We start from the raw sequence: 5000 nt of genomic DNA, 5'->3' as shown, positions 1-5000 counted from the left end.
CGTGGCAAATCAGATGATGCCGCAGGCATCCACTTACTATAATCACAATCAACAAACCGGCCGCCCCGCCCCGCCCCCCATTAAACCTTTCCTTACAACAATGTGTACCTTAACCTAACCTATATCGTACCGTAACCTAACCTATATCGTACCGTAACCTAACCTATGTCGTACCGTAACCTAACCTATGTCGTACCGTAACCTAACCTATGTCGTACCGTAACCTAACCTATGTCGTACCGTAACCTAACCTATGTCGTACCGTAACCTAACCTATGTCGTACCGTAACCTAACCTATGTCGTACCGTAACCTAACCTATGTCGTACCGTAACCTAACCTATGTCGTACCGTAACCTAACCTATGTCGTACCGTAACCTAACCTATGTCGTACCGTAACCTAACCTATGTCGTACCTTAACCTAACCTATGTCGTACCTTAACCTAACCTATGTCGTACCTTAACCTAACCTATGTCGTACCTTAACCTAACCTATGTCGTACCTTAACCTAACCTATGTCGTACCTTAACCTAACCTATGTCGTACCTTAACCTAACCTATGTCGTACCTTAACCTAACCTATGTCGTACCTTAACCTAACCTATGTCGTACCTTAACCTAACCTATGTCGTACCTTAACCTAACCTATGTCGTACCTTAACCTAACCTATGTCGTACCTTAACCTAACCTATGTCGTACCTTAACCTAACCTATGTCGTACCTTAACCTAACCTATGTCGTACCTTAACCTAACCTATGTCGTACCTTAACCTAACCTATGTCGTACCTTAACCTAACCTATGTCGTACCTTAACCTAACCTATGTCGTACCTTAACCTAACCTATGTCGTACCTTAACCTAACCTATGTCGTACCTTAACCTAACCTATGTCGTACCTTAACCTAACCTATGTCGTACCTTAACCTAACCTATGTCGTACCTTAACCTAACCTATGTCGTACCTTAACCTAACCTATGTCGTACCTTAACCTAACCTATGTCGTACCTTAACCTAACCTATGTCGTACCTTAACCTAACCTATGTCGTACCTTAACCTAACCTATGTCGTACCTTAACCTAACCTATGTCGTACCTTAACCTAACCTATGTCGTACCTTAACCTAACCTGTATTGCGCCTTAACCTAACCTGTATTGCGCCTTAACGTAACCTGTATTGCGCCTTAACGTAACCTGTATTGCGCCTTAACGTAACCTGTATTGCGCCTTAACGTAACCTGTATTGCGCCTTAACGTAACCTGTATTGCGCCTTAACGTAACCTGTATTGCGCCTTAACGTAACCTGTATTGCGCCTTAACGTAACCTGTATTGCGCCTTAACGTAACCTGTATTGCGCCTTAACGTAACCTGTATTGCGCCTTAACGTAACCTGTATTGCGCCTTAACGTAACCTGTATTGCGCCTTAACGTAACCTGTATTGCGCCTTAACGTAACCTGTATTGCGCCTTAACGTAACCTGTATTGCGCCTTAACGTAACCTGTATTGCGCCTTAACGTAACCTGTATTGCGCCTTAACGTAACCTGTATTGCGCCTTAACGTAACCTGTATTGCGCCTTAACGTAACCTGCATTGCGCCTTAACGTAACCTGCATTGCGCCTTAACGTAACCTGTATTGCGCCTTAACGTAACCTGTATTGCGCCTTAACGTAACCTGTATTGCGCCTTAACGTAACCTGTATTGCGCCTTAACGTAACCTGTATTGCGCCTTAACGTAACCTGTATTGCGCCTTAACGTAACCTGTATTGCGCCTTAACGTAACCTGTATTGCGCCTTAACGTAACCGATATTGCGCCTTAACGTAACCTATATTGCGCCGTAACGTAACCTATATTGCGCCGTAACGTAACCCACATTGCCCCTTAACGTAACCCACATTGCCCCTTAACGTAACCCACATTGCCCCTTAACGTAACCCAACACACGTTGGGCCTTAACCCAACACACGTTGGGCCTTAACCCAACACACGTTGGGCCTTAACCCAACACACGTTGGGCCTTAACCCAACACACGTTGGGCCTTAACCCAACACACGTTGGGCCTTAACCCAACACACGTTGGGCCTTAACCCAACACACGTTGGGCCTTAACCCAACACACGTTGGGCCTTAACCCAACACACGTTGGGCCTTAACCCAACACACGTTGGGCCTTAACCCAACACACGTTGGGCCTTAACCCAACACACGTTGGGCCTTAACCCAACACACGTTGGGCCTTAACCTGCTCTGTAATTGTCATACGACGCGTTAAATTAGTGTAGTGTTGCCTAACTGCAACCCCCGCAATATAGTTTGCTACTCGCACTGCCCGGTCCCCAGTGTATCGCTTCATGTTAAACACCTTGCAGCTATACACTGTAATGTGGATGGCAGCAGGACGTACATGCTCAATGCCCTTTGCAGTTGTTCATTGGCATTTGCAGTTGTTCATTGGCATTCGCATGTGCGAAGCACTTAGCCTACGCTGTGGTACGGCCTGTGTCAACTGTCCGCTGATGTTGTACGTCCAAATCACACACTGTACTGCACATTGGTCCTCATGTACTGAATGATACATCGTGGTACATGTGACCGTACAACGACTGCGCCAACAACGGCGAACCATGCGGTCCAAATGTTGTGCACTCAGCTACGTGTCGTCTCCCTATAAGAGCTGGATTGCAGTGTGGTATGCCCTGGATGGCGATCAGCATGAGCCGTCTGTTGATGTAGTGGCGCGTGTTGTCAGACGTAGTCGTCTCTTCTCACACACCGTGATAGCATGGTGCACTGCGTTCCACATCTGCGACATGCGACAGAGGCCGGTTGACAGTCGTTCGCGCAATGGACATCGCATACGTACGGGGGCCACCTTCCACGTGTTCGCGAAGCGTGCACATGTTGTTGCGTGTATGTGGGCAGACATAGTGTGTCGTGACACCTGACACAGGCATGCAACAATCGTTGAATTTGCAAATGGCGATGGACGCCTACGTTTGCTGGTGACGTTATGCAAATGAACAACTGGTAAACCGTTGTGGTGCGGTTGTTCTCGCTAGAGGTGAATCAGTGATGGCGACGATCGGTTGAGCTACCAACCGGTTGTTCCAGCGATACCCACCATGCCCACGAACGTGAATGGCATCTGGGTGTGAAGCGATACGCGGCGGTGGCTGGGTGGGACCGTCCCCGGCCGGTGAGGGGGGGCCTCCCGGCGTGCTGGCCGCGCGGTGCGTGGGCGCACGCGCTACAGCCGGCTGGTGGGGGCGGCCAGTGGCAGGCGCGCCGGCCGACGGAGGCGGCAGGCGGCGCAGCTGCGCGCCGGCGCACCCTGCACGCGGCGCCGTGCGGCCAAAGTAGGTCCTCGCGGGCCCGGTGCGAAGCGCGGTGGACATCTGCAGTGTGCTGGTCCGATTGAGGACTGTGTGCGCTGAGGATGCGCCGCCGCCCGGCGCTCGGCGCCGCGACGCCGTCTGCTGCTCGGTCGCCTCTGCGGTTCTCGCAGGTGGTTTGTATCGCAGCTGTGCGGACGTGTTGGCGCGTGCGCTGTGCTGGGAGAGTTCGCTTCGGCACCCAAGTGGGGCTTTTGTCCTTCTGTGGCGCTGGCGTTGGAGCTGCCGGTCACCGTAGGTGGCGCGTGTTGTCTCCCGCCGGCAATGCCACGACAGCACGCTCCCGGGCCTCTGTCGGCAGCGGCAAGCTCAGTTGGGAGCACGGGTGGTCGCACCTAAAGCGTCTACTCGCCAAACTCCGGGCGATTGCGCCTCTCTCGAACCCGACCAAGTACTTAGGACGGCGCTGCGCGCCGCCGGGACCTGAGAGGGTTTCGAGGTGTATTGTGCAGGGGAGCTCAGCCTCCTCCTGTTTGCAGAATAATTGAGCGGACGCTTGCGTGTTCGCGCGGGCCCCCGGGACACACTCCCGGGCGGCCGGCTGCTCAGCTCTAGTTGACGCAGCTCCCTGGTTGATCCTGCCAGTAGTCATATGCTTGTCTCAAAGATTAAGCCATGCATGTCTCAGTACAAGCCGCATTAAGGTGAAACCGCGAATGGCTCATTAAATCAGTTATGGTTCCTTAGATCGTACCCACGTTACTTGGATAACTGTGGTAATTCTAGAGCTAATACATGCAAACAGAGTCCCGACCAGAGATGGAAGGGACGCTTTTATTAGATCAAAACCAATCGGTCGGCTCGTCCGGTCCGTTTGCCTTGGTGACTCTGAATAACTTTGGGCTGATCGCACGGTCCTCGTACCGGCGACGCATCTTTCAAATGTCTGCCTTATCAACTGTCGATGGTAGGTTCTGCGCCTACCATGGTTGTAACGGGTAACGGGGAATCAGGGTTCGATTCCGGAGAGGGAGCCTGAGAAACGGCTACCACATCCAAGGAAGGCAGCAGGCGCGCAAATTACCCACTCCCGGCACGGGGAGGTAGTGACGAAAAATAACGATACGGGACTCATCCGAGGCCCCGTAATCGGAATGAGTACACTTTAAATCCTTTAACGAGTATCTATTGGAGGGCAAGTCTGGTGCCAGCAGCCGCGGTAATTCCAGCTCCAATAGCGTATATTAAAGTTGTTGCGGTTAAAAAGCTCGTAGTTGGATTTGTGTCCCACGCTGTTGGTTCACCGCCCGTCGGTGTTTAACTGGCATGTATCGTGGGACGTCCTGCCGGTGGGGCGAGCCGAAGGCGTGCGACGCGCCTCGTGCGTGCTCGTGCGTCCCGAGGCGGACCCCGTTGCAATCCTACCAGGGTGCTCTTGAGTGAGTGTCTCGGTGGGCCGGCACGTTTACTTTGAACAAATTAGAGTGCTTAAAGCAGGCAAGCCCGCCTGAATACTGTGTGCATGGAATAATGGAATAGGACCTCGGTTCTATTTTGTTGGTTTTCGGAACCCGAGGTAATGATTAATAGGGACAGGCGGGGGCATTCGTATTGCGACGTTAGAGGTGAAATTCTTGGATCGTCGCAAGACGAACAG

At 51.9% G+C, this 5000-nt stretch overlaps 1 non-coding gene across 1 annotated transcript in view; it reads left to right on the top strand.

The window, feature by feature from the left end:
• Positions 1-3968: 3968 nt before the first annotated feature.
• LOC124573848 overlaps positions 3969-5000 on the top strand; it is a 1910-nt gene continuing 878 nt past the window's right edge. The window contains exon 1 of the ribosomal RNA XR_006972182.1: positions 3969-5000. This exon is cut by the window's right edge and continues 878 nt beyond it. This is a non-coding gene — a ribosomal RNA (small subunit ribosomal RNA).

The sequence above is a fragment of the Schistocerca americana genome, unplaced genomic scaffold, assembly GCF_021461395.2.
Source record: "Schistocerca americana isolate TAMUIC-IGC-003095 unplaced genomic scaffold, iqSchAmer2.1 HiC_scaffold_197, whole genome shotgun sequence".
Lineage (NCBI taxonomy): Eukaryota > Metazoa > Arthropoda > Insecta > Orthoptera > Acrididae > Schistocerca > Schistocerca americana.
Note: the sequence above shows the minus strand (reverse complement) of the source record. Positions and strands in the feature narration are given on the sequence as shown.